The 27,296-nt window shown below is 47.9% G+C and overlaps 1 pseudogene; it reads left to right on the top strand.

Moving 5' to 3' along the window:
- The window catches only part of LOC147123142 (uncharacterized), a 30,068-nt pseudogene extending 5,790 nt beyond the window's left edge, over window positions 1-24,278 (top strand).
- The last annotated feature ends 3,018 nt before the right edge of the window (window positions 24,279-27,296 follow it).

Raw genomic sequence — 27,296 nt, 5'->3', positions numbered from 1 at the left:
TGTATCAGTCTTTACAGTAGAGTGCACTAAGAATATCCCAACACTGGACAAACAGGGGGCTATAGGGGGGGAGGAGCTAAACACGATCAAAATCACTAAGGAAGTGGTACTCGGTAAAATAATGGGACTCAAGGCGAATAAATCACCTGGACCTGATGGCGTACATCCGAGGGTCTTGAGGGAAGTGGCGGTAGGGATTGTGGATGCATTGGTAATAATTTTCCAAAACTCCCTGGACTCAGCAAAGGTCCCGGCAGACTGGAAAACTGCTAATGTAACACCCTTATTTAAAAAGGGCAGTAGACAGAAGGCTGGAAACTATAGACCAGTTAGCCTAACATCTGTGGTAGGTAAAGTTTTGGAGTCCATTATTAAGGAGACAGTAACAGGACATTTGGATAATCATAATTTAATAGGACAAAGTCAGCATGGTTTCATGAAGGGGAAGTCATGCTTGACAAATTTGCTGGAGTTCTTTGAGGGAGTAACATATAGGGTGGATAAAGGGGAACCAGTGGACGTAGTGTATTTAGACTTCCAAAAGGCATTTGACAAGGTGCCACACAAAAGATTATTGCTTAAGATAAAAAATCACAGGATTGGGGGTAATATTCTGGCATGGATAGAGGATTGGCTATCTAACAGAGGGCAGAGAGTTGGGATAAATGGTTCATTCTCAGACTGGCAATCAGTAACTAGTGGTGTTCTGCAGGGGTCAGTGCTGGGTCCCCAACTCTTTACAATCTATATTAACGATTTGGAGGAGGGGACCGAGTGTGACATATCAAAGTTTGCAGATGATACTAAGATGGGAGGGAAAGTAGTGAGTGAGGAGGACATAAAAAACCTGCAAGGGGACATAGACAGGCTAAGTAAGTGGGCAGAGATTTGGCAGATGGAATACAATACTGGAAAGTGTGAGGTTATGCACTTTGGCAGGAAAATTCGTAGAGCAAGTTATTATCTTAATGGCAAGAAACTGGAAAGTACTGAAGTACAAGGGGATCTGGGGGTCCTGGTGCACGAAACTCAAAAGGTTAGTATGCAGGTGCAGCAAGTGATTAAGAAGGCCAATGGAATGTTGGCTTTCATTGCTAGGGGGATCGAATATAAAAATAGGGAGGTATTGCTTCAGTTGTACAAGGTATTGGTGAGACCACACCTGGAATACTGCATACAGTTTTGGTGTCCATACTTAAGGAAAGACATACTTGCTCTCGAGTCAGTACAAAGAAGGTTCACTCGGTTAATCCCGGGGATGAGGGGATGGACATGTGAGGAGAGGTTAAGTAGATTGGGACTCTACTCATTGGAGTTCAGAAGAATGAGAGGCGATCTTATTGAAACATATAAGATTGTGAAGGGGTTGGATCGGGTGGATGCGGGGAGGATGTTCCCGATGATGGGTGAAACTAGAACTAGGGGGCATAGTTTTAGAATAAGGGGCTGCTCTTTCAAAACTGAGATGAGGAGGAACTACTTCACTCAGAGGGTGGTAGGTCCATGGAATATGCTGCCCCAAAAAGCTGTAGAAGCTACATCATTACATAAATTTAAAACAGAAATACACAGTTTCCTAGAAGTAAAGGGAATTAAGGGTTACGGGGAGCGGGCAGGAATTTGGACATGAGTCTAGGTTCGGATCGGACATGGCCCTGTGGGTAGCGGAGCGGGCCCAGGGGCCGTGTAGCCTGATCCTGCTCCTATTTCGTGTGTCTAATTCTGTTAGATTCAGGAGATGGTTCTGTGATAGTAGATTGGCGGTTAGGATCAGATCAGCCATGATCTTATTGAATGGCGGAGCAGGCTCGAGGGGCCGATTGGCCTACTCCTGCTCCTATTTCTTATGTTCTTATTGTGGTGTATGTAACCTGTTCCACCTTAAGAGAACTTAAGCCTGTTCCACCTTAAGAGATGTACTACTTTCTCTGGCTGCTGTATACGTAATACCGGTGGTGACCACCGGTATATAAATACAGTGTAGTGATATTGCTGTTAGTATAGCCCTGACTTCCAACTAGTAAAGACCTGTTGAATCGTTATTCTTGTAGTCTGTGTCAGTAATTAATCTTAAATACAACTAGAACACACAGACTTAACACTTATGTTCCAGGTGCAGGGATCTCAGGCAATTTTCATCCTTTGTGCATTTATTTGGTGCGCCCGGACCAAGATTTACCATTTGGCAAGCGATAGCTCTTGGAGTCTGCTGCCTAGGAGGTGCAAGTTTTCTGACCGTTTGTAATTCTTCTGTGATCTGTCCAAAAAAACAGTATCTGCACTTAGTATTTGTGTCTTTTCCTCATTTTCTTCTAGGAACAGAGGCTTGCCAATCTCAGTCTGAGCATTTATTTTGGCACGCTGCAAGAAACATCCTGCTCCTGAGAGAAAAGCATTGGAATTCTGCTGTCTGGGCACTGCAGGTATTCTGAACATTTAAGCGGTGTTCGGTGATCAGTATCTCCACTTAGGTTTCTTCGTGTTTTTTTCCCTCTTCACTCATTCTAGGTCGGGAGCACAGCCTTTGTAGTTGCTGAGAAAAGAGGCCAACGGGAAACAACCAAAGTGAGAATTTTGTGAACTTTCCCTTTTGTGCTCAGTAGGTTATGTTCCCTAGATGCTTTAAAATTGAGTTGCATTTTGTTCCATTGCTTCAACAGGCTCTGACATGAGCCATGGGAAGGGGGTCTAGGAAGAGTGACCCAGAGAAGCCTGCACCAATTCCAGCTCTCCAGCTTGATCATGGAATCCTGGGGGACTTAACACAGCAGGGCAGTGAAATCCGCTGAGCTCCAGTGGGGCCAAAATAATCAAAGCGTGGTAAAGTGGGACCGTTTCCATACTCAGAAGCCTCATGGCACCAATTCTCTCTATCTCAAAGGCCATCCAACCCCCTCTCAGTGACATTGCTTTCCTTTGCTCTTATCTCACCTCAGCTCATCTGCCACTGTAAAAACACATTGATGTCTTTGTTAGCGCCCAACTCGATGAGGGTTAAATTGGGCCGTGTAGTGCCCATTTATCAGGTGCTACGCAACTTACTGAGCCCCCAAAATACAGGGCAAGAAGCGTCTGCACACTTCAACCCAGAATCACCACCCCGGTCGCCACCGCTCCATGGCCCCACACCTTCAATCTCCCTCACTACCAATTGCAATCCCCTGGCTCCGACCCGACCAACAACCCCCCGCCCCCACCCCAGCCACGTCCCTCCCCACCGAGCAAAACACCCCCGTTCACAATGGCCAGGCACTCCGCTGACGGTGGAATATTGTAACAAAGCCTCTCAAGCCTTGCCTTGTGCTCTTGTCTTGTCTACGAGATGAAACATGTGGAGGAGTTGGCCTAATTCCAACCTAAAACAAGCAGATAAAAGAATACATCCAGCAGAAATTCAACAGTCGCAACCTTGCATGACATCAGGAACATCAAGGCATGGCTGAAAGCTGTGATTGATAGCATGGCTGCTCTTAATAGCTGCATTGGAGTGTGTCTTAGAGGTCGGGCAGGCGCATGTTGACGTGGACAGGTATAATATTGAGTTAATTGCCTTTGCAACAAATGCACTGCAGTCTTGGTTTGAGGCCTTTCCTGAGATTTTGTTCATTGACAGCACCTACAAGATAAACAAGCACGACTATCCCTTCTACCAAATCATAGTGTAGGACAATCTTGGCAGGGGTAGGACTGTCTTCTATGCCTTTGTAATGAATGAAACATCCACGATGCTGAACACTATTGTTGAAGCGTTTGTAAAAGTGATGGGATCCAACATCGATCGTGTGCAAACTGTCATTGTGGAAAAGGACATGAAGGAGATTAGTGCAGTCAGGAAGAATTTGCCAAGGGTTACTGTTCTGCTAGCTAGTTACATAAGCACATAAGAACATAAGAAATAAGAGCAGGAGTAGGCCATACGGCCCCTCGGGCCTGCTCCGCCATTCAATAGGATCATGGCTGATCTGAATCTAGACTCATGTCCACTTCCCTGCCCTCTCCCCGTAACCCCTAATTCCCTTATCTGCTAGGAAAATGTCTATCTCCATTTTTAATTTATTTAATGTTGCAGCTTCCACAGCTCTCTGGGGTAGCAAATTCCATAGATTTACTACCCTCTGAGTGAAGAAGTTTCTCCTCATCTCAGTTTTGAAAGGGCAGCCCCTTATTCTAAGATTATGCCCCCTAGTTCTAGTCTCACCCATCAGTGGAAACATCCTCACCGCATCCACCTGATCAAGCCCCCTCACAATCTTATATGTTTCGATAAGATCGCTTCTCATTCTTCTGAACTCCAATGAGTGGAGTCCCAACCTACTCAACCTTTCCTCATACGTCAACCCCCTCATCTCTGGAATCAACTGAGTGAACCTTCTCTGAACTGCCTCGAGAGCAAGTATATCTTTTCTTAAATATGGAAACCAAAACTGCACGCAGTATTCCAGGTGTGGCCTCACCAATACCCTGTATAACTGCAGCAAGACTTCCCTGTTTTTATACTCCATCCCCCTTGCAATAAAAGCCAAGATTCCATTGGCCTTCCTGATCATCTGCTGCACCTGCATACTTACTTTTTGTGTTTCATGCACCAGGACCCCCAGATCCCTTTGTACTGTAGCACTTTGCAGTTTCTCTCCATTTAGATAATAACTTGCTCTTTGATTTTTTCTGCCAAAGTGCATAACCTCACACTTTCCAACATTATATTGCATCTGCCAAATCTCTGCCCACTCACTTAGCCTGTCTATGTCCTTTTGCAGGTTTTTTATGTCCTCCTCACTCACTGCTTTCCCTCCCATCTTTGTATCGTCGGCAAACTTGGATATGTTGCACTCGGTCCCTTCCTCCAAATCGTTAATATAGATTGTAAAGAGTTGGGTCCCAGCACTGACCCCTGCAGAACACCACTAGTTACTGATTGCCAGCCCGAGAACGAACCATTTATCCCAACTCTTTGTTTTCTGTTAGATAACCAATCTTCCACCCATGCCAGTATATTACCCCCAATCCCGTGATTTTTTATCTTGATCAGTAATCTTTTGTGTGGAACCTTGTCAAATGCCTTTTGGAAGTCCAAATACACCACATCCACTGGTTCCCCTTTATCCACCCTGTATGTTACATCCGCAAAGAATTCGAGCAAATTTGTCAAACATGACTTCCCCTTCATAAAACCATGCTGACTCTGTCCTATTAAATTATGTTTATCCAAATGCTCTGTTACTGTTTCCTTAATAATGGACTCCAACATTTTGCCAACCACAGATGTTAGGCTAACTGGTCTATAGTTTCCAGCTTTTTGTCTACTTCCCTTCTTAAATAAGGGTGTTACATTAGCAGTTTTCCAATCTGCCGGGACCTTTCCTGAGTCCAGGGAGTTCTGGAAAATGATCACCAATGCATCCACAATCCCTACCGCCACTTCTCTCAAGACCCTAGGATGTAGGCCATCAGGTCCGGGGGATTTATCCGCCTTAAGTCCCATTATGTTACTGAGTACCATCTCCTTAGTGATTTTAATCGTGTTTAGCTCCTCCCCCTTCCCCCATTGCCCCCTGTTTGTCCAGTGTTGGGATATTTTTAGTGTCCTCTACTGCAAAGACTGATACAAAATATTTGTTCAGCGTCTTTGCCATCTCCATGTTCCCCACCACTAGTTTCCCGGTCCCACCCTTTTTCTTTTTATATAGCTGTAGAAACTCTTGCTATCTGTTTTTATATTTTTTGCCAGTTTACTTTCATAATCTATCTTCCCTTTCTTAATTAATCTTTTAGTTATTGTTTGCTGGCTTTTAAATGCTTCCCAATCTTCTATCCTCCCACTAGATTTGGCTACTTTATATGCCCTTGTTTTCAGTCGAATACTATCCTTTATTACTTTACTAAGCCACGGATGGCTGTCTTTTCTTTTACTCCCCTTTTTCCTCAGTGGAATATATTTATCTTGAAAGATGTGAAATATTTCCTTGTACCGTCTTACACTTTAATCTGTTTTCCCAGTCCACTTTAGTCAATTCTACTCTCATACCTTCATAGTCTCCTTTATTTAAGCTTAGTACGCTGGTTTGAGATCCAACTCTCTCACCCTCAAACTGAATTTGGAATTCAACCATATTATGGTCACTCATTCCAAGGGGATCCTTTACTAGGACATTTTTTATTAATCCTGTCTCATTACACAGGACCAGATCTAAGATTGCCTGCCCCCTGGTTGGTTCAGTTACATACTGCTCAAGGAACCCATCCCTAATACACTCTATGAACTCTTCCTCAATGCTGCCATGCCCAATTTGATTAGTCCAGTCAATATGAAAGTTAAAATCCCCCATGATTATAGCTGTTCCCTTATTACAAGCCCCAACTATTTCCTGATTTATACTCCGACCAACAGAGTTGCAACTGTTAGGAGGCCTATAGACTACGCCCACTAGTGACTTTTTCCCCTTATTATTCCTTATCTCCACCCAAACTGGACCCAATATCATTTCTGACTATTGCAGTGATTCCATCCTTGATTAACATAGCAACCCCACCTCCCTTTCCTTCCTGTCTGTCCTTCCTAATTGTCAAATACCCTTGTATGTTTAGTTCCCAGTCATGATTATCTTGCAGCCATGTTTCCGTAATGGCCACCAGATCATACCCATGTGTAGTTATTTGTACCGTCAACTCGTCAATTTTGTTACGAATGCTGCGTGCATTCAGATAAAGAACGTTCAAATATGTCTTCTGACAATTTATTCCTGCTTTTACCCCTTTTCCTACTTTACCTTTATCATTATACATTCTGTCTCTTCCTGACATGCTCTGGTTTTTAATTCCCCCACTGCTACCTTGCTCTATTGCCTTCTCCGCTGTCATTTTTATTTTTTGCTCTTTTAAAACCTCCCCCCCACTAATTAGTTTAAAGCCCTCTCTACAGCCCTAGTTATTCGATTCGCCAGGATTCTAGTCCCAGCACTGGCCAAGTGAAGTCCGTCCCAACGGAACAGCTCTCTCCTGTCCCAGTACTGATGCCAGTGTCCCAGGAAGCAAAACCCATTTCTCCCACACCAGTCTTTGAGCCACGCATTTAACTCTCTAATTTTATTTACCCTAGCCAAATTTGCACGTGGCTCAGGTAGTAATCCAGAGATTATTACCCTTGTGGTTCTGCTTTTTAATTTGGCCCCTAGCTGCTCAAACTCCCTCAGCAGAACCTCCTTCCTTGTCCTATCTATGTCGTTGGTACCAACATGGACCACGACAACTGGATCCTCCCCCTCCCACTCCAAGTTTCTCTCCAGCCCAGAGGAGATGTCCTTAACCCTGGCACCGGGCAGGCAACACAGCCTTCGGGACTCTTGCTCTCAGCTGCAAAGAACTCTATCTATCCCCCTAACGATACTATCCCCTACCACTACAACATTTCTTTTAATTCCCCCCACTTGAATGGCCCCCCGCTCCACGGTGCGGTGGCCAGGTTGCTCATCCTCCCTGCAGTCCCTGTTCCCATCCACACAGGGAGTAAGAGCCTCAAACCTGTTGGACAAGAGCAAGGGCTGCGGCTCCTCCAACACTACCTCCTGGATCCCCGTACCTGCCTCACTTCTAGTCACACCATCCTGACCCTGGCCACGGACTACATCTGAATTAATTAATACACAGGTACGCCTCCCTGATGTGTCTCAATGTTTGAAGCTCAGACTCCAGCTCTTCAACACGGAGCCGGAATTCCTCGAGCAGCCAACACTTACTGCAAATGTGATCACCGTGAGCATCAATGGTGTCCACCAGCTCCCACATATTGCAGCAGCAACACATCACCTGATCTCCCATTCTATATAATTAATTAAATTTATTAATATTATTTTTAAATACCCTCTGCTCCGATTCTAGATGATGAATATCGCACCTTAGAAACTATAAACCAGAGTTTAAGCTTAAAAAAGAGAGAAATACTTACCAACCAATCACTTACCCGCTTTCTGGTGACGTCACACTTGGATTACTTTTTACCTCTCTCCTTCCCTCCGAGTTCCAAGTTCGGAGACTGGTACGCCTTACCTGGTCTCTGGGGCCTTTTATAGCCCCGCTCTGCCGCTCGAGATTCCCGCCGACGCTGTGAGGCCTTACCTGGTCTCTGGGGCCTTTTATAGCCCTGCTCTGCCGCTCGAGATTCCCGCTGACGCTGTGAGGCCTTACCTGGTCTCTGGGGCCATGTTATGACGAACCTAAAGAAGAAGGTCAGCAGCTATTTGCTTCACAACTCTTTGAAGGAGGAGATGTTGCAAATCTGCAAGGAAATGGTTTGTACAATTTGCAAGGAGAGACTGCAGAGTTGTGTGGAGAGGATTGGGCAGCTCCACAGACCGCTGAAGGTCTGTGCTAATTACAAAGGTGGAGAGCTGCATATAAGGGTGAGTCTGCTGATTCCTGTACAGCAATGCTCTAACTTCTTTCTTTCTATTTCAGTAATATCTGTTAGCCAACAGGGCCCCACAGAAGGAGATGTGAACCATATAGCTATGCAGTGGTGTGCTGACATTTGAGAACAATACGAATAATCACATTGGCAGGAATCTTTATCTTGGAGTCGGGTTGCGTGCGTGCGGGCTGTGTAGCGGGTTGGGAACCCGATGTTGAGAACAACACGTTCTTCAGTGCAACTTTTACTTAACGGCCCCGGTTAAACCAGTCATGCGCGTTTCCTGGCCCAATTAAATGGAGCGGGTCTGATGATGTCATCGATGACTCATTTCCAGCGCCGATATTTAAAGCAGCCTTGTACACATCTCATTTGAAGGTTGATGAAGGAGTGTTCAAGTTGATTCCAAGAGGTCTGACTACTGTTATAAACCTGTTACAATTGTGAGTTGGGGATACATAAAGGCAGAGGGCTGCACCAAGATTTAGCGATGCCTCCCTTGATGTCCTGGTGCAGGCAGCAAGAGCACGCAGGGAGGGTCTTTTCCCTTGTGATAGGCGCAAAAGACCACCCAAAGAGACCAAAAGGGCATGGTTGGAGATTGCAGAGGAGGTCAGCAGCAGAGATGTTGTCAGGAGGACATGGATCCAGTGCAGGAAAAGATTCAATGATCTCATGAGGTCAGGAAAGGTGAGTGCAATGCCACACTCACCTACATCCTGATGTGCCTGTCACCACATCCCCATCACTCTGCTTTTCCAAGCCTACTCGTGCACATCATTGCTCACACCAACCTACCTTGCAGGTCCACCCATCCCTCTCTGTCTATGTCCATATTCACATCTCCATCTGACTAACCACCACTGACACTCATCCTCATTCTAATGCACTCATAGCAAGTAAGTCCACAGAAGGAGGCCATTTGGCAATGTCATGCAACTCCCTCATAGTCACCCTCTACACATGTAGCTCATCCATTCATTATACTCATTCCATCACACTCATTCAAAGTTCTCTCATTTCCCTCCTTGCATGAGAAGAGAGCCCAGAACAACAGGGAGAGGCAGCGAACCGGAGGTGGTCCTCTAATATTCACTCAATTGACTCCAGCAGAGGAGGAGGCCCTGGAGATCTCTGGAGTTGCACAGCTGCTGGCGGTGGGAGATGGAGAGAGGGGGACCTCCCAGCAACCGAGTGACAGAATTACATCTCATACAGCCATATAGCATACAGCAGTCACTCATATAGGGACTGATCTCAGCACCCAGTGAAATTTCATCATGTGTATAATGGTAACGTTACCCATTCTTGATATGACATTTCTAAATCATCTCTTTACTCTCCCACAGGTCCATCAAGTGCACCCCCCCTCCTCCGCCCCCCCACCCCACTGTCCAGCCAGAGGAGAAAGACGACTCCTCAGAGGAAGCTCCAGTCTCTGAGGGTACACCATCAGCAGACTCAAGCACAGCCAGCACCAGTGCCGAAAAGCACACCTCGGTGGGTACTGTGCGAGATAGACTAGTGTTGTCACCTAGTGTTTCTCACATCACAAGTGAGCAAGAGCAGATGGTGTTGATAGAGGCTGCAGTAGAGACTCCTTGCCAAAGGGAGCTGGACACTCCAAGCTCTGCTGAGCTGTATGGAGATGCTGAGCCCAGGGGTCATCGAGAAAAAGGGTGATGTTGGAGAGGCAGCAAAAATCGCATGAGGCTCTGGCAGCTTTTGCAGCCATGATGTCTGCAAATGTGCAGAAAATGGAGGAGTCCATCTCCAACATGAGCACCACCATGGGAAACAAGGATAAAAGCAAAAGATAGGAAGGAGAAAAACAAAAGTGGCAGTCAGAGAAATCAACGGTTTAAATCAAACATGGCCACAGTAAATAATAATTCTAATAGGTCTAAGAGCGTTAAAAAAACAAGCCTGAAGGCTTTGGCCTAGAAATTCGGTTGTATGCGCCAGCGGTTAGCGCCTAAAGAGACCGAGAATTGGGGCGTTACCTAATGTTGGGGCGGGCGCAATGAAGATAGCGACAACTCCCATATTGACTATACATTTAACGCCTGCGCTAAGTGTTTGCGCGCGCCCACGAGCGCAAGCAGATCATGACGTCATTTCATTGTGCAACACCTTTTAGGGGCGCCTGAGCGGATATTGGGTGGCGCCCGGAGCCTTTACGCCTAGCGCTATTAGTGACAGTTCGAAGGAGCGTTAGCAGGCCCTTCTCGGAGTCGGGGGGCGCTATTTAAAGGGGACAGCTCTAGTATAGAAGCTTCAGCCACTTGGCCTGTTCATTGCGATCGTTGGTGGAGAGAGTTGGTGAGCTACTGTGGAGCAGAGTTTTTTGAATTTAGCATTAGAGTACTTGGGACCCTCAAACCTGCCCGGAGCAGTTGGAGCACTAGACCTAACAGCCTTTTGACCAACTGGCATCGGAATGGGAGATGCTTTGGAGGGCGACGGCCTCATGGCCGAACACTATGAAGGGGCAGAGAGACGGCGGGAGAGAGGGCCGGGATTGGCCAGGAGGAGGAGGGGCAATGGAGGTCGGCCAATCCGAGGTTATGCTGCGAGGGTCTTTAGGCAGCAGGTGTCATACCTTGACATGTCGGAGGAGCAGTGTGTGCGAAGGCTCCGAATCGGGAGGGACGTTGTTACTGAGCTGTGCCACCTGCTTGCTGAGGATCTGCAGCCGCGTCTACGGTGCAGGACCTCTCTGTCGGTGGCCGTTAAACTGACTGTTGCCCTCAATGTTTATGGCAATGGATCCTTTCAGTCAGCCATTGGGGACATTGCGAATATCTCTCAGGTTGCAGTGCACTGTTGCATCCGGCAAGTTGCAGCTGCCCTTTATAGGCGAAGGCGTCAATTCATCACCTTCCCTCTGACCCTGGAGAAGCAGGCAGAGGAGGAGGAGGAGGAGGAGCTTGCGGACGAGGAGGAGGAGGAGGAGGAGGAAGATGGAAGGGCTCCTGAAAGTGGAAGGGCCATCCGTCAGAGGCTCATCAGGACTCGTATCGAGGCCCCTCTGGCGGAATGATGAGTGTCTTTACTCCTGCGCACTTTGGATGTTTGAAAGCCTCTGAAGGCCAGCATCACTGTAATTAGTTACGTGCACCATAGCACATTAAAACATCTCTTTATTGTCAAAAAAGTCTTTCATTACAGCAAAACAACGTCATGTCAACAGAAACCATAACTAACAAAATAACAGTTAACTCTTCGGCAAAGCCGCAAAACTAAACAAATCATTTCCAACAATTACAACAGGTGAGGGTGTCCTTGAATTTGGCAAAAGAAACCTCTCAGCACCTCCCTCTACTGCTGGCCCCTTGATGGAGAACGACTTCTCTTTCGCGGTCGGCCCCTTCCCTCCCTGCTGCTCCTACGTAAGTGAACCCCAGTGGCGGGGTGAAGGCTGGGGGATGCCTGCTGACTGTGTGGAAGCGCAGAAGCCCCTGAGGGACGGCCTGGCCAACCTCTGGGCTTGGAGGGTGCGGACGCAGGATGCTTGATCTGAGCATGGCTTGAAGCAGTGTTCCCTGCAGGTGGTGGCAGCTGCACTGCAGACGTACCAGCGCTGGCATGTGCAATGGTCACCTGCCGAGAGAGGACACCTGCACCATGGTCGGACGACACACTGGCTCTCTGAGGGGACCGGCTCGGCTCATCCGCCACAATCGCATGCTCCACTGATTCCTGGCCTTGTATGGGACTGGAAGGGCCCGGGGTGATCCTAGCTGATGCAGATAGGGTGGCTGCAGTGAGAGTTCGCGTTGCCTCAATCTGGGTGTGGACGAGGCCGGCAAGTGACTGCGTGGCAGCAGTGAGGACGTGTGAGCCAGGTGCCAGTGCTTCGGAGAAGCCCTGGACAGTTCTCTCCATTGCTTCGGACAAGGCCGGTGCCGACCGCTCCACTGCCTCGGACAAGCCCTGGACAGACCTTTCCAGGGATTGTCCGAAGCCCTGAACAGTCGTTTCCATAGCAGCCTCGAAGCCCTGCACAGTCCTCTCCATTGTTGGCCCGAAGCCCTGGACAGTCCTCTCCATTGTTGCCCCGAAGCCCTCGAGAGTCCTCTCATTTGATGGCCTGAAGCCCTGGATAATCCTCTCCATTGTTGCCCCGAAGCCCTCGAGAGTCCTGTCCATTGTTGCCCCGAAGCCCTGGAGAGTCCTGTCCATTGTTGCCCCAAAGCCCTGGAGAGTCCTCTCCATTGTTGCCCCGAAGTCCAACACACTCTTTGCCAGTGTATCTATTGACTGAGGCATCCTCCCCACTGCAGCCATCAGCTCAGTGTGCCTGAGCCGGGCCTGGGTGCTCATTTCAGCCAGGCGACGCACCTCCTCTGCACTCTGCAGCAGTCATCACTACCTGCCTTGCCCTCCGGGGAGACGGTGGCCAAACTTGCCTATCCCCCTTGCGTTGCTGCATGCCGCTTGCTCCGGCAACTGGCTGATCCTCAGAACCGCCCCCCCCTCCCCTCCAGGGAACTACTATCCCCAGTCTGTAGATGTGTATGCTCCCCTGAGATTGGAACGGATGGTCCGGCTTCCTCCTGATCCTCGCCTCCAGAGGCACTGGCACTGGCAGCTTCAGGGCGTTGAGCCCGAGTTGGTGATGCATCATCTGAAAGCAGGGAGGTGGAAGAGTGGCTTTAGCAAAAGGACAGGTTGGCAGAAAGGCATGACAGGTTGCGGCTAGGCTCTGACATGGCTGCACACTGAGGAAGCATGCTGGCGGGGGGACCAAGTGGAAGGAAACAGCTGAAAAAGGAGAGCGCCTTACCCTCACTGTCGGAAATGGGGTCGGCAGCTGCAGTGGTAACAGGTCCAGACAGACATCCTCCAAGAATCTGGTGCACTCTCTCCTCGAGATCCGTCAGAGTGACGACTTGTGGAGGTCTGCCACCGGTTCGAGTCTGGTCCTTTCACCTCGCCGCCAGCTTGGACTGCAGGGGAAAGAAGGGGAAGTTCTGTAACATGATGCCTTGAGAGATCATCTCATGCCCCCCATGGTGCAAGAGCCCTTACATGAGGCCTTGAGAGATCATCGCATGCCCCCCATGGTGCAAGAGCCCTTACATGAGGCCTTGAGAGATCATCGCATGCCCCCCATGGTGCAAGAGCCCTTACATGAGGCCTTGAGAGATCATCGCATGCCCCCCATGGTGCAAGAGCCCTTACATGAGGCCTTGAGAGATCATCGCATGCCCCCCATGCTGCAAGAACCCTTACATGAGGCCTTGAGAGATCATCGCATGCCCCCCATGGTGCAAGAGCCCTTACATGAGGCCTTGAGAGATCATTGCATGCCCCCCATGGTGCAAGAGCCCCTACATGAGGCCTTGAGAGATCATCGCATGCCCCCCATGTTGCAAGAGCCCTTACATGAGGCCTTGAGAGATCATCGCATGCCCCCCATGGTGCAAGAGCCCTTACATGAGGCCTTGAGAGATCATCGCATGCCCCCCATGGTGCAAGAGCCCTTACATGAGGCCTTGAGAGATCATCGCATGCCCCCCATGGTGCAAGAGCCCTTACATGAGGCCTTGAGAGATCATCGCATGCCCCCCATGGTGGAAGAGCCCTTACATGAGGCCTTGAGAGATCATCGCATGCCCCCCATAGTGCAAGAGCCCTTACATGAGGCCTTGAGAGATCATCGCATGCCCCCCATGGTGCAAGAGCCCTTACATGTGGCCTTGAGTGAAATGTCCATGTGTGTGCCCAGAAAGGGCCATGGGTGCTTGCTGACAGATGGTCATTGGGGCATCATGGCAACAGGGTGCTCGAAGTCAGGTGCAGATGGAGGGAATCAGAAGTTTGCATAACCAGCACTCACCCTAACGACCCGAGTGAGGTCGTTGAATTTCTTCCTGCACTGAACAGGGGTCCTGGTCGACATGCTGTTGGAGTTGACCCTTTGAGAAACCTCCCTCCAAGATCGCCGGTAAGCCTTTTGATTCGGCCTCTTGCCATTGTCAGGATACAGAACATCTCGACGGCGCTCAACTGCAGACACCAACTGGTCCAGAGCCTCAGTGCTGAAGCGCTCTGCTCTCTGTCTCACCTTCTCCATCCTGACCAAGTTTCTTGCGCCAGAGAAGGGCGAGCGCCGATTCTGAGGCCTACAGGGCGTTGAGTGTGGCAGCTCAGGCTGACTGACCCACCCCTTTAAGAGCCGGCCGGCGCCTGGAAGTCTCGTGGTTTCCGGTAATTGAGATCACCTGCGCTGTGCCCGTCCACGCCGATATTGGGTAGCGCCTGAACTTTTGCGCCTTGGGAGCCCCGTGCAACGTCTGAGTTCGCGCCTCAATCCCCTTTGGGGGCAATGCAACCCAATATCTCGCCAGGCAGCGATAAGTTTCGTCTGGCTATAAACTTTGCGCAGCGCCAGTTCTAACACCTCAAGCGGGGCTATACCCAATTTCTAGGCCTCTGTGTCTTAATGCGAGGAGCATTCGTAATAAGGTGGATGAATTAGCTGCGCAAATAGAGGTAAACAAATATGATTTGATTGGGGTTACGGAAACATGGCTCCAGGGTGGCCAAGGCTGGGAACTCAACATCCAGGGGTATTCAATATTCAGTAAAGATAGGCAAAAAGGAAAGGGAGGTGGGGTAGCATTGCTGGTTAAAGAAGGGATTAACACAATTGTAAGGAAGGATATTAGCTCTGATGAATCTGTATGGGTAGAACTGAGAAATACCAATGGGCAGAAAACGTTAGTGGGAGTGGTATATAGACCTCCAAACAGTAATGCAGAGGTTGGGGATGGCATTAAAAGGGAAATTAGAGAAGCGTGCAATAAGGGCACAGCAGTCATCATGGGTGACTTTAATCTACATATAGATTGGGCTAACCAAATTAGTAACAATACTGTGGAGGAGGAATCCCTGGAGTGTTTAAGGGATGGTTTCCTGGACCAATATGTCGAGGAACCAACCAGAGATCAGGCCATCTTAGACTGGGTATTATGTAACGAGAAAGGATTAATTAGCAATCTTGTTGTACGAGGCCCCTTGGGTCGGAGCGATCATGATATGATCGAATTCTTCATTAAGATGGAGAATGAAGTAGTCGACTCAGAGACTAGAGTCCTAAACTTAAATAAAGCATACTATGATGGGCTGAGGTACGAGTTGGGTAGGATTGATTGGGGAATGTCACTCAAAGGATTGACGGTGGATAGGCAATGGCAAACATTCAAAGACCGCATCGATGAACTACAGAATTTGTTCATCCCAGTTTGGCATAAAAATAAAACAAAAAAGGTGACTCAACCGTGGCTAACAAGGGAAATTAGGGATAGCATAACATCCAAGGAGAGGACATATAAATTGGCCAGAAAAAACAGTAAACCTGAGGATTGGGAGCAGTTTAGGATTCAACAAAGGGATTAATTAAGAAAGGGAAAATAGAATATGAGAGTAAGCTTTCAGGGAACATAAAAATTGACTGTAAAAGCTTTTATAGATATGTGAAGAGAAAAAGATTGGTGAAATCAAGCGTAGGTCCCTTGCAGTCAGAATCAGGGGAATTTATAATGGGGAACACAGAAATGGCAGACCAATTAAATACATATTTTGGTTCTGTCTTCTTAAAGGAGGACACAAATAACCTCCCAGAGATGTCGGGGAACATAGGCTCTGATGAAAGGGAGGAACTGAAAGAAATCAGTATTTGTAGGGAAATGGTGTTAGGGAAATTGATGGGATTGAAGGCCGATAAATCCCCAGGGCCTGATAATCTACATCCTAGGGTACTTAAGGAAGTGGCCCTAGAAATAGTTGTTGCTTTGCTGATCATCTTACTGCATTCGATGGAATCTGGAACAGTACCCATGGATTGGAGGGTAGCTCATGTTACCCCACTATTCAAAAAAGGTGGTAGAGAGAAAACGGGGAATTACAGACTGGTAAGCCTGACATCGGTAGTGGGGAAAATGCTAGAATCCATTATAAAAGATGTAATAGCAGAGCACTTGGAAAACAGTGACAGGATCAGACAAAGTCAACATGGATTTACAAAAGGTAAATCGTGCTTGACTAATCTACTGGAATTTTTTGAGGATGTAACTGGCAAAATAGATAAGGGAGAACCAGTAGATGTGGTGTATTTGGACTTTCAGAAGGCTTTCGATAAGGTCCCACATAAAAGATTAGCGTGTAAAGTTAAGGCACATGGGATTGAGGGCAAGGTAGTGACTTGGCTAGAGAACTGGTTGGCAGACAGAAAGCAAAGAGTTGGAATAAACGGGTCTTTTTCCGAGTGGCAGGCAGTGACTAGTGGGGTACCGCAGGGATCGGTCCTTGGATCCCAACTATTCACAATATATATTAATGATCTAGACAAGGGAACTAGATGTAATATCTCCAAATTTGCAGACAACACAAAGCTGGGTGGGCATGTGTGCTTTGAGGAGGATGCCGAGAAACTCCAGTATGATTTGGACAGGTTGGGTGATTGGGCAAAAGCATGGCAGATGCAATATAACGTGGATAAATGCAAGGTTATCCATTTTGGTGGCAAAAACAGGAAGGCAGATTATTTTCTGAATGGCAATAGATTGGGAGAAGGGGAAGTGCAAAGAGACCTGGGTGTCCTTGTGCACCAGTCGCTGAAGGTAAGCATGCAGGTGCAGCAGGCGGTTAAGAAGGCAAATGGCACGTTGGCCTTCATAGCGAGAGGGTTTGAGTACAGGAACAAGGATGTGTCGAAATCTCAACTCCGAGTAAGACTGAAACAAGTAAGTACCGTCAGATAAGCAGAGCTTTATTTTTACTTGTATACAAGGGGAGAGCATTCAGACAAGCGGCTGAAATAACTACCCCGACCAAATACAGTTTTCAGCTCATATTTATACAGTGAAGAAAACAAGTTCCATATGATCATGTATAAAAGTTAGTTAGTCAACTCTGTACAAAGTTAGTTCAGTATTCATGCAGATAAAAGGAAACAAGATTAACCTTTAACAGAATTTTTCATTCTTTGACCAGATGTCATTATCACCTCTCAGTTTGCAAGCGTACAAAACACGGTGCGGTTACCCAATAGTTCTGCAATGTATTGTTCTGGCAGTTTGTGATTAACTTATGCAATAGGTCAGAAGATTACGTTAATTGCTGCTGACTCGACTTTAGTCCAGCGGCCATGGTACAAAAATACATTAGATGTCAAGTATCCCATCATGCACCAGTAAGGGCAAAATCATATTTCCACAGATGTCTTGCTGCAGTTATACAGGGCCTTGGTGAGACCACATCTTGAGTATTGTGTGCAGTTTTGGTCACCTTATCTGAGGAAAGATGTTCTTGCCATGGAAGGAGTTCAGCGAAGATTCACCAGGCTGATACCTGGGATGGCAGGAATTACTTATGAGAGATTGGGACGATTGGGCTTGTACTCGCTGGAGTTTAGAAGAATGAGAGGGGATCTCATTGAAACTTATAAAATTCTGACAGGACTGGACAGACTAGATGCAGGAAGGATGTTCCTGATGGTCGGGGAGTCCAGAACCAGGGGTCACAGTCTAAGGATAAGGGGTAGGCCATTTAGGACAGAAATTAGGAGGAATTTCTACACCCAGAGAGTGGTGAACCTGTGGAATTCTCTAATACAGAAGGCAGTAGAGGCCAATACATAAAATATATTCAAGAAGGAGTTGGATATATTTCTTAAGGTTAAATGGATCAAGGGGTATGGGGAGAAAGCAGGGACCGGGTACTGAATTTGTATGATCAGCCATGATCGCATTGAATGGTGGAGCAGGCTCGAGGGGCCGAATGGCCTACTCCTGCTCCTATCTTCTATGTTTCTATGTTACCATGTCGCAGGCAATGGCGATGATGGGCTGAAACTTGGTACGCCTCTGACCCGAAAAAAAATATGAACCTATTTGCTGGCTCCAGGGCTTCGGCGTCTTCAGGTTCTAGGCCTGCATAAAGGCCCAAGGATCCCAGGAATGCAGGCAGTTCGGAAGTGTCCCTGTAATCATGTGGGCCTCATTTCCCTTATCTGGAAGGAGGAGAGCATGCCAAGGCATCTCAGAGACGTCGTAATTGTGACCATCTTCAAGAAAGTTGAAAATTCCGATTGCAGTAATTGCAGAGGAGTTTCCCTGCTGTCTGCCACAGGGAAAGTCATCGCAAGAATCCTCTTCAATCGTCTTCTTCCAGGGGCCGAAGAGCTCCTCCCAGAGTCGCAATGCGGATTCCGCCCACTAAGGGGCACAATGGACATGATCTTCACCGCCCGTCAATTACAAGAGAAATGCAGGGAACAGCACCAACCGCTGTACATGGCCTTCTTTGATCTCACAAAGGCCTTCGACACTGTCAACCATGAGGGATTATGGAGTGTCCTCCTCAAATTCGGCTGCCCTCAAAAGTTTGTCACCACCCTCCACCTGCTTCACGACGACATGCAAGCTGTGATCCTGACCAACGGTTCCACCACAGACCCAATTCACGTATGAACCGGGGTCAAGCAAGGCTGTGTCATCACACCAACGCTCTTTTCGATCTTCCTTGCTGCAATGCTGTATCTCACCGTCAGTAAGCTCCCCGCTGGAGTGGAGCTAATTTACAGAACAAACTTGGTCGAACTCCAAACCATCATCAACACCTTCACCGAAGCGTACGAGAGCATGGGCCTTACACTAAACATCCGCAAGACAAAGGTCCTCTTCCAACCTGCCCCCGTCACACAGTACTGCCCCCCGATTATCAAAATCCACGACAAGGCCTTGCACAACGTGGACCACTTTCCATACCTTGGGAGCCTACTGTCAACAAGGGCAGATGTCGACGACGAAGTCCAACACCACCTTCAGTGTGCCAGTGCAGCCTTCGGTCGCCTGAGGAAGAAAATGTTTGAAGACCAGGACCTCAAACCCGGCACTAAGCTCATGGTCTACAGAGCAGCAGTGATACCCGCCCTGCTGTATGCCTCAGAGACATGGACCATGTACAGCAGGCACCTCAAAGCACTGGAGAGGTACCACCAACGCTGCCTCCGCAAGATCCTGCAAATCCATTGGCAGGATAGGCGCACCAATGTCAGTGTTCTTGCTCAGGCCAACATCCCCAGCATCGAAGCTTTGACCACGTTCGATCAGCTCCGATGGACGGGTCACATTGTCCGCATACCCGATACGAGACTCCCAAAACAAGCGCTCTACTCAGAGCTCCGGCACGGCAAGAGAGCCCCAGGTGCGCAGAGGAAACGCTTCAAGGACACCCTCAAAGCCTCCTTGAAAAAGTGTAACATCCCCACCGACACCTGGGAATCCCTGGCCCAAGACCGCACAAAGTGGAGGAGAAGCATCCGAGAAGGCACCGAACACCTCGAGTCTCTTCACCGGGAGCAAGCAGAAGCCAAGCGCAGGCAGTGCAAGGAGCGCACATCAATCCAAGCACCCCACCCACCCGCCCCTTCAACCACCGTCTGCCCCACCTGTGACAGAGACTGTAGGTCCCGCATTGGACTCATCAGTCACCTGAGAACTCATTTTTAATGTGGAAGCAAGTCATCCTCGGTTCCGAGGGACTGCCTAAGAAGAGGGGGAACCCCAATAAATAAATAATTTACACAACTGAAATAAAAATAAATGTTCCCATTTTCAAAATTAATTAAAAGTCCCTTTAATGAAGCATTTAAAATAAAAATTTAATTTTTTGAAACATTTTAATTGGGCCAAAATTTACATAAACTAATTTCAAGTGTTTGTGTAATTAAAAAAAAAATATTTTAATTTAACATTTACATTAACCCTTACGCTGGTAAAAGCAGGCCCTATGCCCTCTTTTACCAGGTGTAAGGGTTTTGTGGGCATTTGCTAGGCCGTAGTTGGGCAAATAGCCCAACCCTGCACCAGTGAAAGTGTTTTTGGGTTGCAGGCGGAAATCCGGAACTTACGGGGCCTTTTACAAGGCTTCTGATGGCGTACACTATGCGTACTGCTTCACGGAGACCGCGATCTCAGAGCCAAAGTGCTGCTCCATGGAAAGGATGGCCAACTGCATGGAGCAGCAAATGCGCCAGTCACACAAGCACATGCTTGCTGTGGACAACAGATGGCAGACGCTCATAGACCTCGGCCTAGAAATTCAGTTGGGCGCGCCAGCCGTTAGCGCCTTAGGAGGAGTAGATCTCGAGTGCTAGGCGCTTAGCGCCCGGGCGCAGCGCGATCTGCGCCTCACCCCAACTTCAGTACACATTTAGCGCCGGCGCAAAGTCTTAGCACGTGCCCTGCTGCGCGCGCAGATCATGACGTCATTTCGTCGTGCAACGCCCTTTGTGCGCCCCGAACCGGAATTTCACTCGCGCCGGCCCATTGTGCGCCGGGCGGCCCTAACGACTGTGAAGTGGAACGGTACACAGCTGATGCGGGCCGTGGGGAGCGCAAATTAAAGGGCTCTCCTGTACTAGAAATGTACGGCTGGCTGGGATGATGATGATGATGATGATGATGATGATGATGAGGAGGAGGAGGAGGAGGAGGAGGAGGAGGAGGAGGAGGAGACTGGGACTGGTGTGCCGGGAACACATAACAAACTGATGGAGGGAAACCCTCCCCAAAAGCACAAATACACCAGTGTCGGCCTTTCAAAAAAACAAATCCACCCTCCCCCTTTAAGGGCTCACCGGAGCCAGAGTGTCTGCCGTCAATCAGCAGCTCGCCGCACCTGCCCTGCGCCCAACTTCCGGTTTAGCGCCCCGGCCTGCCGGCTTAGCACCTAAAGAGAGGCGTGCAGCGCCAGTTTTAGCGCTCGAGCAAACTCTTAGGGCGAAGCTAATGAATATCGGAGAACTGGCCTCGATTTGGCGGTGGGCGCAAACTTTAGCGGCCGCCCGACTTTACCGCCCCAAAAGTGGCTACAATGAATTTCTAGGCCCTCATCTCTAGGAGGGATACAAATGTAGACCTGGGCATTCATCGTCCCACTGCTGTGCACCAAGGTGCTCTCCAGCTCCTTGCTAGCAGGGGAGTGCGGGTGGCTCACGAGAGGGACGGTGGTGATAGGGGACATGGAAGTGGGGGCTCTTCTCAAAGCACTTCCCACTTCTCCCCCGTTGCCTCCCCCTCAGTCAGAGCCCCACATGCTTCCTTGGATCCTGAATTGAGCAGCCTGCCTCTACCTCTTCTGAAGCCACAATGGTTGCGCCTCGTAGAAGCACTTGGAAAAGAAAAAAGACACAATCCTAGATGCACAAGGGTATGCACATGTTAGCACTAACAAATGTTAGTGATAAGTTTCAGTTACTTTTATGAAACAGATAAATGTATTCCTTTGCACCACATTCCGGTCTTGTCCATTTGTGCCTGCTACCTTCGAAGTGGCTTTGTCACTTGCAGTGAATTGTGAGGCATTACTTAGCCTCGAGCAATGGTGGTTTGGGTGACAGGAATGGCATAGTCATTGTAGGGAAGCTTTATGGTGATGATTGGGGGGGCGGAGGAGGGAACTTAGCACAGCATGTGGCAGCCATATAAGTGCATTGGAGCAAGTTAAGTAAACCTGGCCATGATGAGGCCATCCCTGGCAGCAATGTGCACCGCTGCAGGTGCCATCTCCACCTCAGGTTCCTGCTCCTCCACCTGCTCATGTAGCACCTGTTCCTCCTCCTCCTCCTGTTCCACCTATTCCTCCGCCTCCTCCTCCGAAGAGGCTGTGCGCTCTGCTCCTTGCTCCTCCTGCAGCTCCAATCCTCACTGCTGCACTATGTTGATTCTGGAGACACTGGCTGGTGTGTACTGAAGGGCTCCTCCAGATCTGTCAAGGCATCTGAAGTGAATCTTCAGTATGCCGATTGCTTGCTCTATGATACATACGGTGGACATGTAGCTGTCATTATAACGCTCCTTGGCCTCATTACTTGTCCTCTTCAAGGGTGCCATCAGCCACGTCTTCAGTGGACAGCCCTTGTCTCCAAGCAGACAGCCGGTAAGTCTGTTTGGAGGTGCAAAGAGCTGAGGGAGGGTGGACTGGCACAGCATGAAAGAGTCGTGACAGCTGCCAGGGAATCTGGCGCACACATGTATCATAATCTTTTTATGGTTGCAGACGAGCTGCATATTGAGGGAGTGGAAGCCCTTGTGGTTCACAAACACTCCTGGGTGATCTGGGGGTGCCTTGATGGCCACATGTGTGCAGTCGATGATGGCCTACACCTGTGGGAAGCCAGCCAGAGCCGCAAAGCTGCGCACCCACTCAGTAACTCTGGCTTCATCAGTGGCAAAGTTGACATAATTGGCTGACTTTTCAAACATGGCATCGGTCACCTGGGTGATGCATCTGTGGGCGGCCAACTGCGAGAACCTGCAAATGTCTGCTGCAGATCCCTGGAAGAAGCCTGAGGCGAAGAAGTTGAGGGCGGTGGTGACTTTGACAGCCACTGGTAAGGCATGTCCACCAGGTCATCTGGGCAGCAGGTCTTGTTCCAGCAAGCTACAAATGTCTACAACGACCTGGCACGATAGCCTGAACCTCCTGAAGCACTGCTGCTCAGCCATGTCCAGGAAGCTCATCCTCTGCCTGTAAACCCTGTGTTGGGGGTATCACCTCCGGCGCGGTGCACCCCTGCGCTGACCCCCTCTCTCCTGTAGAGCGTCAGGTCAGTGAGAAGAAGGCTGCTGTTGTGGTTGCTGCTGCTGTTGGTGTGCTGGCTGCTGCTGCTCCTGAAGTTAAAACCAAAATGTGCTGTTAAAATCCCTCTTAAAGGTCTCTCAGTAAGCATTTAAGTACTTGAATGAGGTCACCTGCCTCTCCCGAGCAGGTCCCGTGGCATGCCTCCAAATGCACACGAGTTAAATATGGAAATCGGCGGGATGACGGTGGGTTCCAGATGCACTGTCAATTTCCGTTAATTTAACTGCCGACCTGCCCCCAAACCCGCCTGCTCGGCAACGGAAAAATTCCAGGCTCTGCGTCAGAGAACAGGAAGATCAAACACCTACTCCATTCTTCCTCATAAATGCCGGAGTGTGTCAATGGCCTGGTTTACACAATGACATCCTGGATAAGGAGTGTACCTATGCTACATCCCTGCAGCATGCCTCCTTCAAGTGGTTTACAGAATTCTTGGATCTACACTCTTTGTATGCAAATGTCCAGAATCACTGGCATGTGGATCATGTGAGTATCAAGCAGCAGGAGGCTGATAGTCACGGTGACTTTTGGTGACAAGGAGTATAATCTGCAGATATGTGATGATTGAGCTATCTGCCACTGCACTTTCTGGCTTCAGTATTCACACCTTTGCAAACATGCAGTTGTAGTCCAGAGGCATTTGTGGTTGCCTCTGGAGAGATTTGCCCCCGCGAGCCGTTGGCGAACATCACAAACTTTCGTGCAAGCAGTCACAAGTGCTGGTGTTGTCATAACTGAAACCCATCCACGCCCCCTCACCAGCGCCAAGAAGTACTGACTTGCATCCAACGCATGGCACCACCTGTAGTTCGTCCTGACCAGCACAGGAATGGAGCGCTTCACATGGACGATGGAATGGTTTTGGAGCCATATTTGCAGGTTGCAACGAGGAGAGGAACCTTGAATGGAAAGTTCTGAGGGCACTGCTGAGCCATGCAGCATGTCATTGAGCTTCACTGAAGTGCCTGTTGAGAAAGCCAACCCTGTTGTTCCAACTGCCATTGTTGACTCTATCCCCGCCATTGTACATCATGAGGACGACGTCACCACCACCCCACCATCCGTGGGTGACACAGCTCCTATCCTCTCACCTCCTGACTGCGCTGAGTTTGCAACTGGTACTGTGGACTCCAGCAATGTGTGCAAGCACACCACTCCGCTTCACACACCCGAACAGCCCTGGCAGCAGTCTGTTACATGGGGACTGACTGGTGCCTCATCTGGCCCATCACAAGAGATGGCTGCAGCTATTGTATGACCCCCCAGACTTCCCAATACATGTAACCTCTGGGGGCTTGGGTCAATTTCGCCTACAGGCACTTGAAGGTTGCCGATTGTTGCCTGTTAAGCAATGAGGCCATCCAAGGGGTTCAAAAGGCTTGGGACATTTCAATAAGGAAAAACCATGAGAATAAAATGCTGCACCAGCTCATTGCGCTTTTTGTCACACGAGAGAGCCTCCCAGCCACCTAAGCACTGAAGCCGAGGTTTTATGGGTGCAATGTGGGCACAGGTGCTCTCGGCTGTTTCACCGTTGTTGCTTTCCTCCCGGTGTGACTCCATACACATATATATGTGGGCAGTGCTCGTGTTAAGCATGCATGCAGTTGCATCTTTTCTATTACAAAAGCAAAATATTGTGGATGCTGGAAATCTGGAATACAAATGAGTGAAAGTTGTGTTACAGCTGTACAGAGCTCTGGGTAGATCCCATCTGGAGTATTGCATCCTGCTCTGGGCACTGCACCTCAGGAAGGATATATTGGCCTTGGAGTGGGTGCAACTCAGATTCACCAGAATGACACCGGGCTAAAAGGATTAAATTATGAGGGCAGGTTGCATAGACTAGGCTCGTACTCTCTTGACTATAGAAGATTAAGGGGTGATCTAATTGAGGTATTTAAGATGATTAAAGTATTTGGTAGGGTAGATAGAGAAAAACTATTCCTCTGGTGGGAGAGTCCAGAACAAGGGGGCATAACCTTAAAATTAGAGCTCGGCCGTTCAGGGGTGATGTCAGGAAGCACTTCCTCACACAAAGGGTAGTGGAAATCTGGAACTCTCTCCTCAAAAAAATTGTTGAGACTAGGTCAATTGAAAATTTCAAAACTGAGAGTGATAGATTTTTGTTACCTGTAGCTTTAGGCACTACAGGTAAAGGGAAAATTGAAAGATGTAAAGTGGTTAAACCAGGAGAGGGAAATAAGAAACATGTGAGTAAAACATTAGAGCTGAAGGACAGGCTAGGGTGTGTGGCCCAAATAAGCGTTCTTTATACAACCGCACGGAGTATAAGGAATAAATAGAATGAACTGCAGCCCCAAATTCAAATTGGAAGGTATGACATGGTAGACATTACTGAGACATGGCTACAAGACGGTCAGGACTGGGAACTAAATATGCCAAGTTATAAGGTCTACAGGAAAGATCGGGAAAATGGTAGAGGGGGAGGAGTAGTCTTAGTGTTTAAGGATGAAATCACTTCAATGATAAGAGAGAATATAACGAGAGGTAAGCAGGCAGTGAAGAATTTATGGGTAGAATTAAGAAATAGGAAAGGAAGTAAGACGATAGTGAGAGTTGTCTATAGGCCCCCTGGTAGCAGCTGTGAAGTGCTAGATTGTATAAATACAGAGATTAGACAAGTGTGTAGTATAGGCAGCGTTTTTTTAATGGGGGATTTTAACTTTCATATAGATTGGGATAAGCACACTAGCACCTGTCAGAAAGGTAGTGAAAATCTTGTGTGTGTCCGGGTTAGTTTTCTACAACAATATGTCCTAGAACCAATAAGGGGGCAAGCCATATTAGATTTAGTAATGAGTAATGAGCCAGATTTAGTTAACAGCCTAACAGTGCATGAACATTTATCCAATAGCGATCATAACATGATCGACTTCAACGTAACGTTTGAAACGGAGAAACTTGAAACAGCTACTAACATTCCAGAATTAGGTAAGGCCAACTTTAATGGTATGAGACAGAGACTGTCCACAGTAAACTGGACAAATCTGTTAATGGGTAAAATGACAGAAGATCAGTGGGAGATTTTCAAAAAATAATTGAATGTGATACAGAACCAGTTTATACACCTGAGGAGCAAGAGCTCCACTTGCCAAAAAGGAAACAGCCATGGACAACTAAAGAGGTAAGGGACAGCATAAAGCTAAAAGAAAAAACATACAAAAATGCAAAAAATAGCACAGATCCTGGCGAATAGGAAAGATACAAAGAACAGCAAAGGGCCACAAAACAGATAGTAAGAGCTACAAAAAGAAAGAGAGTATGAAAAGAAACTTGCAAGGGATAGCAAAATCAACCGTTCCTTTATATTGGAAAATTGCGCGTGTCACTCTGCTATTTAAGAATAGCGAGAGAGGGAAACCAGAGAATTATAGACCAGTTAGCCTAACATCTGTTGTCGGGAAATTATTAGAGTCTATAATTAAAGATAGGGTGACTGAACACCTCAAAAATTTCAGTTGATCAGAGAGAGCCAGCATGGATTTGTGAAAGGTAGGTCAAGCCTGACAAACCTGATTGAATTTTTTATGGATGTGACTAAAGTTGTGGACAGGGGAATGTCTATGGATGTTATTTATATGGGCTTCCTGAAGGCATTTGATAAAGTACCACATAAGAACCTGTTAACTAAGGTAAAAGCCCATGGAATTGAAGGCAAATTATTGGCCTGGTTAGGAAATTGGCTGAGTGGCAGGAGACAAAGAGTAGAGATAATGGGTAGGTACTCTAATTGGTAGGAAGTGACTAGGGGTGGCCCACAGGGATCTGTGTCGGGGCCTCAACTATTCACAGTATTTATTAATGACTTAGATGATGGGATAGAAAGCCATATATCCAAATTTGCTGGTGACACAAAGATAGGTGGCATTGTGGGCAATGTAGATGAAAGCATACAATTACAAGGGGATATCGATAGATTAAGTGAATGGGCAAAACTGTGACAAATGGATTTCAATGTAAGCAAATGTGAGGTCATCCACTTTGGACCTAAAAAAGAATAGAGCAAGGTACTTTCTAAATGGTGAAAAGCTAAAAACAGTAGAGGTCTAAAGAGACTTGGGTGTCCAGGTACATAGATCTACACACAAAGGGTGACAGAAGTTTGGAACTCTCTTCTGCAAATGACAATTGATGCTAGATCAATTGCTAATTTTAAATCTGAGATTGATAGATTTTTGTTAACCAAAGGCATTAGGAATATGGGCCAAAG

Source organism: Somniosus microcephalus, chromosome 2 (genome assembly GCF_052327205.1).
Source record: "Somniosus microcephalus isolate GS21.2 chromosome 2, FLI_Smic_1.0, whole genome shotgun sequence".
Taxonomy (NCBI): domain Eukaryota; kingdom Metazoa; phylum Chordata; class Chondrichthyes; order Squaliformes; family Somniosidae; genus Somniosus; species Somniosus microcephalus.
The sequence above is the reverse complement of the archived record's forward strand: the minus strand, read 5'-3'. Positions and strand labels throughout refer to the sequence as shown.